The 15541-nt window shown below is 38.5% G+C and overlaps 1 pseudogene; it reads left to right on the top strand.

Moving 5' to 3' along the window:
• Positions 1-3410: 3410 nt before the first annotated feature.
• LOC104279827 lies at positions 3411-4335 on the top strand (annotated as a pseudogene).
• Positions 4336-15541: the final 11206 nt, after the last annotated feature.

Genomic DNA, 15541 nt, shown 5'->3' with positions numbered 1-15541 from the left:
AGTGCAGCATATTATAATTATTCTCTTCCTGGAAGGTACACTATGGTACATTCTTGATTTTTTTCTAGTTCATTACACTTTCAATATGGTACATTCTTGGGTTTTCTCTAATTCATTACACTTTCAATACTGTGGCTGCAGTAATATAGTTAAGGTAAAATGAAGTTATATTCTAGTGAAGACTCATGGTGTTTTATCACAACTGACACATGAAAAGATAAATGTTTTCAGTGCTGTTGCAGGAGAAAAAAAACCCTCTCCTAATGCACAGGCCAGTCTAAGAGTTGGGAATAAACAATTTTTATTCTGAATTTCAGTTTGTGCCAGGTTTTGGAACCTTTGCCATCACTCCTTTCTTTTACACAGTTCGGTTTTTCCTTTTTGGTTTTGATTTGTTTTTTCTGTCACTTTGGTCTTTGTTCTTTTTTTCCTCCTTTTTTAAATCTGCTACTCCTGCAGAGCTTTATCCTCCTTTATTTGTAACTCTGTGATCTTTTGCTTTCACAAGCGTATTTTCTGTTATTCTCTGTATCTGTTCATCTCATTCCTCTTGGGCAGATCATCCTATCTATCTTCTGGGGTTTTTATCCGGTACTTCCTCATGGAAGATTCATTGACAGGTCAGACTCAAAATGGGTGTAGAACTAAATGTTATCTTTTCTCTTAAACATTTCTACCATCCTACTTGCCATCCATACCAGTGCCTAGCCAGTCTTCCTCTACAATTTATGGAAAGCCTGTCCCTTTCTCTCTCTACGGACTAATGTCACTTTTCATAAGCTTTTTCACTTTTTAAGACTTCTTGCACATCCTTCTTAGCATCCCTGTTGCCACCCTACCCGAAGCACAGCTGATAACATGACTGCTCTCATTGGTCAAACCACACTTATGTCTTTTAAGCTCATCTTTATCTTCACGATTTTCCGCACTATTCTGTCCCAGTCTATAAATCAAATCAAATTACTCGTCCCAGCCATTCTGCTCTATCAATATATTAAGACTATGTATTCTTAATAATTCCATTACATCCCCTGTGCCTGTCATGACTTTACTATTCTCTAAATTATCTGTCCTTTCAGTTCTTGTCTGTGTATACTCTTTTTCCATAGTACCCACAAATGAAAAATTCATAGCCATTCAGATAACGAAAAAATGAAAATAAATCACTGGTTCTGGGCATGTCCCACTTTACTGAACTTCTCTGTATCTTGCTTATATCTTTGGGGCAAGGTTTTACTATTTTTATCTTATATAGAACACTAGTCTATTGTTAGCCCTAAGATAATTCATCAATCATCTTGAGGACTGTTACATGATTGTAAATGGATTTACATAAAAATTAACTGGCTGAAGCCTTGTTTTCACAAGCTTTCAAGTGTGAACAATATTTTTAGATACCAGAGATGGGAGTATTTTTCTTTGATCACTATTATCCTTCAGTGGTATTCTTTCTGATGGAATATTCTTGATTGAGTCACATTTTCAATGACCTAAGTAATGTATCTGCTACTACATCCCTTCTGATGTTTCTCTATTACACAGTCTAATAGATCACATTTTTAAAAATGTTGATAGGGATGTAAAACACTCTTGAGACGTGCTAAGAATTGTCACGAAAGTAAAACTGACTAGTCCAACTGTCTGCATGTATTATTTTTGTGATTATAAAAGTGTCTTTGGCCATTCTCCTCTTCAGGTAAGCCAGGGAGCTCATCCATTTGCAGTATTTTAAATGTTCTTTGCAGTATTTTGAAAGTCATTTTTGGAATTCAGGGTCTGCTGAGAATGAACATTTTCTGCATTGCAAGTATCCAATGAGGGGGAGTGAAATGCAGGACATCCACACTAGATTTGAAGCATATAGAAAAAAAAAAACAAACCTCTTTAGATTACCACAGGTTCAGAAGAAAATATAAAATATGTTCTGATGAAATGCAGAGCATGCGTTTCCAGACTGACATTAACTTAATGCTATTCTACAAAACTTCATTGTTGCCAGTAGGTATAATGTCTACAGCTTGTTAAAACACGGACTTTTCCTGAGAGAATAGTGGAGGAACATAGTGGAAAATTGTTTGCTATGCATGTCTGTCCATACTCTAAGAAAGATCTCAGGGGTGACATTTCCAAAAGTATTAACCATGCCAGAAAGGAATAAAGTAGCTGAGTGACTCCCATTTCAGTTGCATACAGTGTAAAAGGGCATCCTCTAAGGAGTCCTCTGTCCATCAAGAGCTGAGATAGCACCATGAAAATGTTTTGCCGCATCTGAAACTGTATAATTTACGCATTAGTAGCTCAGAGGTTGCAGTAACAGTTGCATCCAGACTTTTGCTAGTGGTAAGAGATGAAGGGAGGCCATCTGGCCTCATACAGCATGGTTATTATATCACTTGTGATGAAGATTTCCATTTTCAACTTGTTGTAATCAATAGTCTGTAACACTTTGAATCACTTCAGGGCCAGATAACTGCAATCAAGTATTAAGTGCTGAAATCCTCTACACTGTTACAGCAATGTGCAAGTTTTGGCCTTACCAGTTCCCCTGATGGTAGCAAGAATAGGTAGGGATATTTAAACACTGCTTAGCGCTCTGAAAATTTAAGGAAAATTAAGGCAAGTCATGCATTATCAGAATAACATTTTGGGGGGGGAATAGGAATGAGTAAACAGCAAATGCAACAAACTCAAATATGTAGATTATGGAACAGTTGATTTGGCTTCATTTTGAACTGAGTTAGTGTAATGTATTACTGTTTTATTCTTAATTTGAAAAGAACTTAACAGAAACAGTGTTTTGGTACTGTCTTGAGATGCTTACAGTCAAGGCAGACAACATGGAGATATGAGCAGATGTGCATTGAAGACAGCGAAAAGTTTCCCATTAATTGCACCACACTTTGGCCCAAAAGTAACCCAGAAAGTTTTCCATTATGGATGTGATCTGTTTTAATGTATTTATTTGGCCCTGAAAACATGCAGGTGAGCAGTTAAGCCCACCTGAGAGTCTCCTGTCCATGAATGTTTTCAGTACTGAGGTTTTGGATCATCAGTGGTGATACTTACCTTCCTGTGGCTTCGTGAACAGTAGCAAATTTCGTACCAGAAAAATTTCTTTCATCTATTTTCCAGCTGGTGGAACAAGATAATTTTTCTTTTCTATTGTTTAGGTATCCCCTATTGATATGTTAGACATGGGAAAGATTTAAGCAATAAAAAGAATCAGAAAATGTTTGTTCTTGTTATTTCTACAATGCGAAATGATGAATGCTAAATATGCACATGCTGTTTCCTCCCTTAGCTTGAATATCTTACAGCTTCTGTTGTATTCTGTTCTTTTAGGCCTTTGAGATCTGCCCATTGCATAGCCATACGTATTAGATGACTTTGGGACTCGCTTTACATCAGCGATGAAGGGATTATCTGGCAGCCGTAGTCATCATCATGGGGTTGCCTGTGACCCTCCGTGTGACAGTCTGCCACACCACCCGGACAGGAAGCCATATTTGTTAAACCCAGTGGACCCCCATCCTGCAGACCACCCTTACTACACTCAAAGGAACTCTTTTCAAGCAGAGTGCATGGTGCCCTACAACGATCAGATTGCCAGCAGCACGTTTCCCCGGAGGCATTACAGTTCTCACCACGAACTCAAGGACGAGTGTGCTCTGGTTCCCCATGGAACTGCCAACAAGACCAACCGCATTCCTGTTTGTGGCGCGGCAGCTGCCTCTGAATCGGGATGGCTACCACACCCTGCAGTACAAGCGGACTGCCATGGAGCACCGCAGTGACAGCCCAGGGAGGATCCGGCATCTGGTTCATTCGGTCCAAAAGCTCTTCACCAAGTCCCATTCACTGGAGGGACCATCCAAGGGGAGTGTCAACGGGGGTAAAGCAAGCCCGGAGGAGTCGCAGACGATGAGGTATGGGAAGCGCAGCAAGAGTAAAGAAAGGCGGTCAGAAGGTAAGCCCAGATCCAATGCATCAGGATGGTGGAGTTCAGATGACAACTTGGACAATGATGTTTGCATTTATCATGGCCCCAGTGGGGTCATGACCATGGGAAGATGCCCTGATCGTTCTTCTTCCCAATACTTTATGGAAGCCTATAACACTATTAGCGAACATACTGTGAAGTCATCCAGAAGCAATAATGATGTCAAGTGCTCTACCTGTGCAAACCTGCCTGTGAGTTTGGACTCCCAGTTAATGAAGAAAAGCTCTTGGTCTTCTACATTAACCGTGAGCAGAGCCCGTGAAGTTTACCAGAAAGCATCAGTTAACATGGACCAGACAGTGGTGCATCAGGAACGGTCATGTCAGTACCTCCAGGTACAGTGTGGAGAACTGATTGCTGTTAACTGTGCTCTGCCTTGTCTCAGGTGTTTGTGGGGGATGGAGGTTTACTCTGATATTTCAACTTGCTCAAGAGATTGCTGATCACCAACCAAGGGCTAATGCTGCTGAAATTAAAAATAAATCTTTTCTTTATTTCTTTTTCTTTTTTTCTTTTTTTATTCTTTTTTTTTTGTTTTTACATCATTCAGTATTTCAAAGAAACAGTTCATGTTGGAACAGGCTTAATTTATTCATGTGGGAAAAATAAGACCTTTCTGTATACTTTTGGAATTTATAAGGCAGTCACAGTAGGGGTAGAGGGAATTTGATATTGTAGTGCTTGCATTTAGCATTGCATTGTCAATTAACTGAATGTTACTAGGATACAAATTCTTTGATTTCTGTAATTTCGAGATTTGCCATCATTTACTGCTTATTTTATTATGCAAGCTTTTGAGACCCTTTTGAGAAACTTTGGGGTACTGTAATACTTTCTCCAGCAGGAAAACAACCTACTTTCTTTTTTGCCATGGAATTTAAATTCTCTTAAAACAGTTATTGTAACATGTCCAGATTTGTTTATCTGGCTATTCCTCTTTCTCATGGCTTTGAGTCAAAAATAAAAAATCAAAAGGTTGAAATTATTGCTTGTTCTGATTATACATTTTAGGAGTACATCACCTACTCCTTCACAAGCTGTTTGCAGTTAATACAGCGTCACTATTTTTCACCAGTATTGTATCTTTAAATGTCAAGAATCAGATGTCTGCTCATGGAGCTATCATACTGCCAGTGAATGTTTGTGGCAGGAACATGGATCAGAAAATATTAAAACTGTTTCATTCTTAGGAGAGCTGTGGATAGCTTTCATGCACTTTAAACGAAGCACTCATGGCACATCTAAGTGTGTGTGTAAAATGGAACAACGTTGCAGAGAGAAGAGAGAAGACCATGAGGAAAAAAGAGGTTTGCTAAGATGATTTAGTTTCATTTAAATGTAGTGGGACTCTTGTCTATTTGTATAGAAACTGTAGCAAGTTTTCTTATATGGGTGCTTTAAGGAGACAATCAGCATGCACATTCTGTTGTTTAAGTCAGTATGCAGAGAAAGCGTAGGACTGAGGCATCCGCATTTAAAAATTGATCTTAAAAATGTTTTGTTGAATGGCATGCAAAATAATTTTGAATACCAGGCTCTGGGATACTAAGTTTTAAATGTAAAGAAATGGATCCCTGTATTTTCTATTAATTGTTAGGAGAGTGGGGTGGCGAGAAAGGGGGCAATACAACTGCTTAGTGTATGTTTACAGCTGTATGTGTGGACTGGGAAGGGAGAAAGATTTCAAAATAGCTTCAGGCTGCAACCTTTGGAGGTGTGCTTTATTTTTAATTTAGTCTCTTTTGTCTGAATTTTGTGAGTGAGAAGGAATCATAAATTTAGGCTTGATTGTTGTGGTTACTTTGGACCCTGAGATTTCTTTTGTTGGTATTTTTGTTTACTCCTTCATCATCCTCTCAGGTTAGATAAAATAGCTGACAATTCAGTATGTGACCAGATGGCTAGGAAAGATCTAAAAACTGTGCCAACATCAGCTTTAAATGAACACCTCCACAGGGACTTTTAGATAATGTTTAACTGACAGGAATAGACTCTTGAAGTGGAATTAGAGGACATTATCTGTGTCTGTATGAAAATATGTCCAACAATTGTCAAGGGCAGGAATTAGAATAACTACATTCTTACTCGGAATAACTTAATTCTCACTGTGTTTCCCATCCTGAATAACAGTTTTATTTCTGGTATTTTTTCCAACTGTATGCTTGTTTGTAAAAGCTATGGAAACGGCTTTGAAATTCTTTATTAAAAGAAAGGAAAATCTTAACCAGACTTCAATTAATGCTGGAAATAGTATTCAAACAGAGTAGGGTAGATTTGAAGAAGGAGGTCAGGATTATTCTTCTTTCCTGGCAGCTTAAAAGGATGACAAATGCATATAAGTATTAAAAAGTCACCCTATTTTGAATGCATCCCAGTGCTTTTCTCTTCACTATACCCCTTATATTTTTACACTCCAAGCCCTTTGGGGCTTGGACTTTGTTCCCTTTTGTGTTTCCATAGTGCCCAGCACAATGGGGCACAGAACCTAACTGAGGCCTTTTGGCTATCTTGCAATATAAATACGTATTAACAACAACAGTAATACTCTCTTAGTAGGCTGCAGAGGTATTCTGTATATTTGTTATTTTCCTAGTGCACTTCTCATCATTGTACCAAAAGGCTACTGTCTTATGTTAGAACAATTAGAAATGCACTAAATGAAATGAAAGCTTCAAATTCCTGACAATACCAGACAGCTCTTGTAATTCAGTTTCACTTTTATGATGCTTCTTTGTTGCTTTGTTTCACTTATTAAATGTTCACTTATTAAATGCTTTTATCAATTCACTTGTAATTTAAAATGTTGCTTATGGTCCAGGACATAAACTCTCTAAATCCTTGAAAGAGATAACTATTTTCTTCATGCAGACTCTTCTTATGAGAGTATCGGAGTTCAATAAAGGAATGACCTTTTTTTTCAACTCAGGGTAATCAGGATAATTTTCTTTATCCTGGTAGATCTGAGCATATCAGAGATCACAGATGACATTGACTTCACATTTACTTGTAAGGGCTTTTATCACAGAAGTATCTGGAGGAATTCTCAGTGTAAAATCACGGACATAACAAACAATTATCTCACTTGGTATGATATTTTCCACATAACCATTCTGTGGAAGGAGTTGGCAGTAGTTCTTGTTACAGATGGGCTTATTTCTCATAATTTGAAATTTGGATCAAGTGCAGAGTCCTCCTGCATTGCATAGTCTTTCTTTACTGTAGCAGGCTCTGCTTTCAGCCTGGATGCTGAGGCGCAGTGTCGATCCTTGGAGGTCTAGAGGAGGCTTGGCTCAACACTGCATCTTCAGAAAGAGATATTATCTCCCAGTCTAAAGACTGCCAAGCAAGCTTTTTCCACTCACCTGCGTTTTGGGAATGGAACTGTGATTTTCTCTTCTCTCTGTTTCTCATTTCAAGAATGAGGAGCTGGATAGTAGAAAGATAAGGTCCTTTTTTTGATCTGCTTACTTCAGGAAAGTGCTTTTATTTGATCCAAGTTTACAGTTGGACTAATTTGAAGGGAGGTTAGAAGGAACTGTTCATGTTTTCTTTTCTTCAAAGTGGTTTCTTTCCCTTGCAAGAGTAATTTATAAAGCAGTACAGCCTCTACTTCTCTATTACCTTCTCTGGAAAAATTAAAATTAAGTAAAACTGTCTAAAACTAAATGTAAGTGGCAGTATTTTCTGCAAACAATAGGCTCTAAATACATGGGTAGATATTTTTGATACTCTTGTTTTCTATGAATTCATGATTGTTTAAGCTAATAGAGCATCAAATACACTGCAGAGTTTGCGTCTGATTATAGTTTTGCCATTCAGTGTTCACTGTAATTACTATTCCCATTGCCCTTGGTCCATTCATTAAGAGATGGAGAAAAATACAAAGGAAGACATCTTTTGTATTATTCCTCTTCTCTTCTTACATGAGTCAGTCACACATTTTCTCTTGATCCCATTTGATGAAACTAAAGTCAGTTGGTGGAAGACTGTAAGAAATACTATTAAAAGGAAAAGCCAAGTTTCTAGGTGTCATAAGCATTTTCTGGTGGCAAAGAGCTCTGATTCGTACTGAGCTCAGTTTCCTGTGTGAAGATTGTCTGTAATGTGAATTGTTATATAATGTGTGGTGTTAAAAAACTCATAGTTAAAGTGACTTGTTTTCTAGTCCCGGGACAAGGAACTTCCACAGTTTCTTAGGAGATAGTACTCAGTCCCAGCTTCTTTCTGTTGCCTGTGTCCACGAATGGCCAAGCAGAGAGCATCACCCTAGATCAGGGTGCCAATAAGAACCAATATCTGCCATGTGAATTGTTAACGTGGTATTTTGTTTGTCCTTGTCATAGAATCATAGCATCATAAAATGGTTTATGTTGGAAGGGACCTAAAATATCATCTAGTTCCAACCCCCCTGACACAGCATTTTATGTTAGATCTGTTATACTGGGTTTATCTATGCAAGTCTATCTACATTTTCAGTCAATCTCTACTTTTTCCTCATTTGTGGTGTCTGCATTTCTGTCATCTTTAAGTATGTCCTCATGTATATATGTAAGTTGCATTTTGATATGCGTTAGTATTGATCTTACATTTTTCATATGACTGAAGACCTTTTTTTTCCTCTTATTCCATTATAAATTGAAAATTAGTGAAACGTATCTTATTTCCCCTTCAATTTTCCTGTCAGAACTACAAAGTATATGAGGTACAAGTTTCAAATTCTTTTACTGAGCTCATATGAACATACTTCTCAGGGAAGCTAGTGAAACAATTTGAACAATTGTGAAATAAAATGTCAAGTGTTATAATGTATTTTAGGCCAGCTTCCAGATAATGGAATAATCATGAAAATGTTTGGAAAAATCTTAAGTGTTCATGAATTTTAAAATAAACTGTCATCTAAAAACATTAAAACTGAAAAAATATCATTCAGAGAAAACCAATTTATTTTAGTTTGTAAATTGTAAGATTGCTGATATCAATGATGAATAAAGTTAGGGAATTTGTGGGCAATTGGAAAATACAAATAAAGCACAAAATAGCTTATTTACAAAAAATATAACAAATCATTCCATTGAACCTACATCTTGGATATTTAGCCTACCTGCAAACCTAGCCAAGATGCCTTTGTTATAAGACAAATATATAGTAGAGTATTTGAGTATAGCTGTCCTCCTTATCTTTGCAGTCCTCTAATTTGCCTTAAAAAAAAGAAGCTGTCAGCTGAGTTGGTGACAATGATCTTGCTGCGTATTTCACCTTAACAACCACTGTGCTTTCATTCATTTAATTAAAACGTGGCCTAACCTTTCATGTTTGAGTAATGCAGTAATGGGGGCCACGCAATGACAGAAGTCATTGCTAGGCCACTCTCCATCATCTTTGGTAAGTCATGAGCAACATAAGATGTGCCTGAGAACCGAAGGAAGGCAAATATCACTCCAGTCTTCAAAAAGGGCAAGAAGAAGGAGCCGGGTAACTACAGACCTGTCAGCCTCACCTCCATCCCTGAAAAGGTGATGGAACAACTTATCCTCGGCACTGTCTCTAGGCATATCAAGGATAAGAGGGTCATTAGGAGCAGTCAGCATGGTTTTGCCAAGGGAAGTCAAGTTTAACCAACCTGATAGCCTTTTCTGAGGACATAAACAGGTGGATAGATGATAGCTGTGCAGCGGACATGGTTTATCTGGATTTCAGTAAAGCATTTGCCATCATCTCCCACAGCATCCTCATAACTAAACTAAGGAAGTGTGGTCTGAATCATTGGGTAGTGAGGTGGTTGGAAACTGGTTGAAGGAAGGAAGTCAGAGAGTTGTGGTCAACGGGGCAGAGTCTAGTTGGAGGCCTATATCTAGTGGAGTCCCTCAGGGGTCAGCACTGTGACCAGTACTATTCAATATATTCATCAACAACCTGGATGAGGGAATAGAGTGCACCATCAGCAAGTTTGCTGATGACACTGGGAGGAGTGCAGCCGTTCAGAATGACCTAGACAGGCTGGAGAGTTGGGCAGGGAGAAACTTTATGAAATTCAACAAGGGCAAGTGTGGAGTCTTGCATCTGGGAAAGAACAGCCCCATGTACCAGTCTAGGCTGGGGACTGACCTGAGGGAGAGCAGTGTAGGGGAGAGGGACCTAGGGGTCCTGGTGAGCAGCAGGATGACCATGAGCCAGCAATGTGCCCTCGTGGCCAAGAAGGCCAATGGCATCCTGGGGTGTATTAGAAGTGGGGTGGCAACTAAGTCAAGAGGGGTTCTCCTCCTCCTCTACTCTGCCCTGGTGAGGCCGCATCTGGAATATTGTGTCCAGTTCTGGGCCCCTCAGTTCAAGAAGGACAGGGAACTGCTTGAGAGAGTCCAGCACAGAGCCACAAAGATGATCGAGGGAGTGGAACTTATCCCTTATGAGAAAAGGCTGAAGGAGCTGGGTCTCTGGCTTGGAGAAGAGGAAGCTGAGGGGTGACCTCATTAATGTTTATAAATATGTAAAAGGTGATTGTCAGAGGGATGGAGCCAGACTCTTCTTAGGGATGTCCAGTGGTAGGACAAGGGGCAACGGGTATAAGCTGATGTATAGGAGGTTCCACAAAAGCATTAGGAAAACCTTTTTCACTGTGAGGGTGACAGAGCACTGACACAGGCTGCCCAGGGAGGTTGTGGAGTCTCCTTCTCTGGAGACATGCAAAACCTGTCTGTATGTGTTCTTGTGTGACCTACTGTAGGTGATCCTGCTTTGGCAGGGGGTTGGACTAGATGATCTTTCAAGGCCCCTTCCAATCCCTAACGTTCTGTTATTCTGTGACCTAAGTACAAAGAGAGTTCTTCTACAGTGATTTCAGTACTTCACATTTAGCTTCGATTTTATGTGCCTGTGATCCTTAGGTAATAATTTTCTCTCCCTTAGTTTTATCACCATCCTGTAACTTCTTAGTGTTGAATACACGAGCACTGCTCTTATTTTCTCTAGATTAACTTGAATTGCTATTTTTTCATTCTGTTAGCATCCCTACATTCTGGCAGCTGGATCCATGGTCTGTGTTGCTAGCATCACACATATAGGATACTTTGGTGACACTTATGTCAGAAATGCACGTAATATCTGGCATTTGGTATCTACATCAGTTCCTTCTTGGATAAGATTTTACTCAGTCCTGAATCTGATTCCTTTCTGTAGCCTTAAATATCTGGCGTGTTCTAATCTTATTATTGTCAGTAATTTCACTGTAAAAAACCAACCAAACAAAGACAACACCAAAAATCTTCAAGACAAATGAAGTCCAGCAAAGACGTTCATTTCAACCTCAATCTGAGTTTGAAATCATTAACTTTTATTATGCAGACCAAAAAAAAAGTGATGTGTTTTCTTTAGTCATAGTCAGTACAAAATAATAAGGAATATTTCCCCTACATCCAGTTATAGTTTAATTATTTCAATAATAGAATGTGTAGTACAGATCTTGAGTGGGGAAATACTGCAGTGTTAGAAGAGTGGTTTGATCTGGGGGCTCAACTGCCTTACAAATGCTCTTTAACAGTGCTTGTTGCCCTGCTGAGCTTCTCTCACTAGAACACAAATCTGTTTTATATTGTTTGCCCCTTTATCCTCTTGCTCTGAGCCTGCACAATGGACTGTCTCGTTTGGACTTCTAATAGGTATGTATTTCTGTCACCATAGGCTAAGCAATGTGCCGTGCAGTTGCGTAAGGCACAGTGACAGTTCTGGTGGATCAGGGCATCCAGAGACAGTCTTTGGATTGTCACTAGGAGTCTTCTGCGCAAATGTGTCTAATTTTGCTTTACTGACATAACGCCAGCCTGATAATCAGTTTGTTAGGAAATCTTTGAGATTTCCTGATCTCTAGAAATTCAGTTCCCAGCAGATGAGAGTCAAGACCATGGCCTTAATTTGATATCCAGTGGGACACTACTATAGAGTAGAGGTGACAGTTCAGAGTCATTAAGAAGACACACTATGATGTTCTGAAACCAAGAAAGTTTCCTTAGAGATGAATGAAAGCTTCTTATGCAGGTATATAAAGTATTGTGGAAGTTTCAATGAAGGCTGTCCACTGTACACTAAAATGTGACAGAAGCCAATAGCCAGCTGGAGATGGTAGCTTAACTGCGTTACTTATAGCTGCTGCCTGCGAGAGCACAACATTAGCAAAGCACCAGAGATTATCCAGTTACAATGAGCGAACAGAAACAGCTTATGGCTGATTCTCAAAATGCTTTCCCCACTGCATCTGCTTTTTTCCAGGGATACAGATTCGGTTACATGTTCTCTACCCACAAGACAGTTTCCTGCTGGCTGCTTGATAGTGGGCTTCTGATCATGTGTAGCAAAAAAAAGGTAGAATGGCTTCTCATTTAACGGTATTGGCATTTGATGCCAACTAGTCACTGTATGCAAGTGATTAGGGAGAGAAGTGATTCACCCCAAAAGAAGGTATTCAGAACTGAAAGAACATTTCTCTGTTGCTCATCATTGGAAGTGTCCTTTCAGTGACTGGTATTCATGTTAACAGTTATCCTGTCATCCTTACTTGGGCAAGGACATTATAGCCAACTATACTGAAAGCTTCAAAGGATATTGCAAAAGATGAAAATGAATGTCTGCCCTCTGCCACAGAGAGAATATCATCCATGATCACTGAAATAGTTTTAGTCTGAGGTCCTGGCCAAGAATCCTGCTATATGACCTTCACTTATGTTTCTGACAGCTAAAAGATGTGGTAGTTGCTATTTGGTTTCCTTTTTGCAGAACAGGTTTAGGGGTGGCAAACGTGCAAGGCCCTTGGCTGAAATCGTTGTATCCACATGGCCCTCTTCATAGTTGGTTGGATTGTTGTGGGTAAAGCAGGGGATAAAAATTTATCTGGAATCAAGACATGGTTTTGTGTAGGAGACACCCACTCCTCCTCAGGTGATTTGAATCACATTGACAAGCTCTTGGTCAAGACACCTTTTGATGAATGAAAATTATAAACTGGAGCATTTCTTGAAGAATTTTTCTATTGACTTACTCTATGACAATTGATACTCTTTTAGATGACTTTCCAAACTCCTGTTACGTGAAGGGAGATGGCAGTTCTTCACACTGTTTGTTCAGGTTTGATGCAACATGTGAGCACTTAGGATTGAGGAAGTAGTGTTCAATTTCAGACAAGGTCTCTGTCTTGGCTGTTAATGCTCTTCATGGAAAAAAAAATGTGGAGATAAGTTTGCTAAATTAAATGAATTTATAGTAGAACTTGATCACTGAAATAGTACACACTAAAGCATTTCTGCAGATACTGAGAATATTAGATTTGTCCTAAATAGAAGCAACCTTCGTATCTGCCTTTTTGAAAACTCTTGAGGCTTATTAAGCATGTATTGTTCTTTAAGCTTTCTAAGACTTCCTTTTTTTGCATACTTCAATGATTCTTAACATACGCAGATTGACAGAATGAAATGCTACTCATCTTTATTGGTCTGATTAATTCAATATTCATGAGTGCTAGGAATAAACTTGGTAAGTGGAAGATGGCAACTGAAACTTCCATAACAGCACGCAGAAGAGGCATAAAGTCTAAGAAAACCGAATTGCCTGAGTTTGAAAATCTGCACTGAGCAGTCATTAAGTATTGTTCTTCAGTTGTGTGATTTCATTTCTTTAAGTATTTGCATACTACTAGAAAGCTAAAGTTACAAGTCTACTACTGTGAGCGATGCTTTGCCACTCCCTCCAGTCTTGTGTTTCCTTCTATAGTCATCCACATTGCTTTGGCAAAGCACAGGGAGAAGCCTTAATGACTCCAGCTGCAATAAACCAAATCAAACTAGAGATCAATAATGAACTTTATTTGCTATAGAGACAGTATTATTTCTGTTTCATCCAGGAAATCAGATATTCTAATTTTACTGTTTAGAAATTGAATAAAAATGTTTTCTTTACCTTCGTCCTTACATTCCGGGTTTATTGCACATACTACTATGTGAAATGAATGAAAACTGGGGTGCAGTACACCAGTTTGCTCAGTTTCTTTATATGGGGACCTAGACTATCTATTAGAAAAATCTGGTTCCTTTGTGTCAGAAATTAAAGGGCTTTCTTCTAATGCATTAAAGGAATTGACCAGTTAGTCCAACCTGGCTAATGACAAAATGTGAACACTTCCCGAGAAACATAAATTTAGTTAAAAACCAGGACAGGTAACCTATATGCTAAATGAAGCTGAATCCAGGTAAGTTGTTGACCGGTGGCAGTATATTATCTGTATAGTCTGTTCTGTTCATAAAATAATCTTGTATCTGCCATTCAATCAGAAGAAAGAAGCTATAGTCAGGCTTAGCTTTCAGACTTCTAACAAGCATTTTATTTCTACATGTGTACTGAAGTAATAAGTTTCAGTAAGTTGCCTGGCTCAGAGGCCTTTGATGAGTATCATCTCTGCATTTTCCACTGTTTCACTGTTCTTTTTGTATAAATGCACTCTTGATTTTTAGGCTTGTAAAGAAAGAATTGTACATGAGCTTAAAGATCATTTGCAGAATGAAATGTTTCCAGGATCTCCATTACTTCAATAGTGTGAATAATAATAGTTCTATTTTAATAAAAACAATTATGTTCATTGTTAGATCTTAGTTTAGCCCTTCCCCCTATGTCATGAGAATAAAAACAATCATGCAAGTGATGTTCCTGCTTGATATTCTAATACTGAAAAAATGGTATTGCCAAGGTAATTGGGTAATATAATTTTCTTAAAAGCATGAAACAGCTTTGTCTCAGTTATGTCAATCTTTCTGCCATTAATCCTCTAAGGCAGCAGATACCATGTGTATGCACTTGCGTGCAGCACAGTATGTGACCTTGCAAGTCATAACATTGGCCATTCAAACAAACAGCCTGTGGGAAAATTTGTGCAAACATCTTGACTGAAAAATAAAAAAAGAAATAGAGGTTCACATCGACACTTTTCCCAGCAATTTTTCCAGATTGGCAGAAGGAAATGCACTATCGAATGTTTAGTACTATATGTATAGAAACAAAATGCATAAAATAATGTGATCGATTTTATTTTCACAATTTGTAATTTTGAAATGACTTTTTTGTGTTTGTTTTTTACTTTTTTCCCAATGATACGAAACACTTTACTGTGAGAGCCTTGCCTGCATTTGCTGTTACATCCATTCCTTTTAGGCACCAAAGAAAGCACTCTCAAAATCAGGTCACTTCTTTTAGTTGATGTTGCTTGAGGTATTTGACTAGAGGCACAGAAGTATTAAAATGTTGACATTATTTTATCTGCCTGTACTTTCTAAGCAATATAGGTATAATGAAAGGAAATTCTGAGCTTCAAGGGTTGTTTGTCCTACTCAAGTAGTACACAGACAGTGCTCTGAGATCCTTTCGTAGAGTATTACAACTGTTAATAGCCAAAGCGAAAAATCTACTACTTCTGACACACTTCCTTACCCTGCAAGTGCTCTCTACCAGTTACACAATGTCTTTCTGATATCTCCTATGCCAGCTCCTGAAATCAGGGTTTCCAACTCT

This window comes from Apaloderma vittatum, unplaced genomic scaffold (assembly GCF_000703405.1).
Source record: "Apaloderma vittatum isolate BGI_N311 unplaced genomic scaffold, ASM70340v1 scaffold18409, whole genome shotgun sequence".
NCBI lineage: Eukaryota > Metazoa > Chordata > Aves > Trogoniformes > Trogonidae > Apaloderma > Apaloderma vittatum.
Note: the sequence above shows the minus strand (reverse complement) of the source record. Positions and strands in the feature narration are given on the sequence as shown.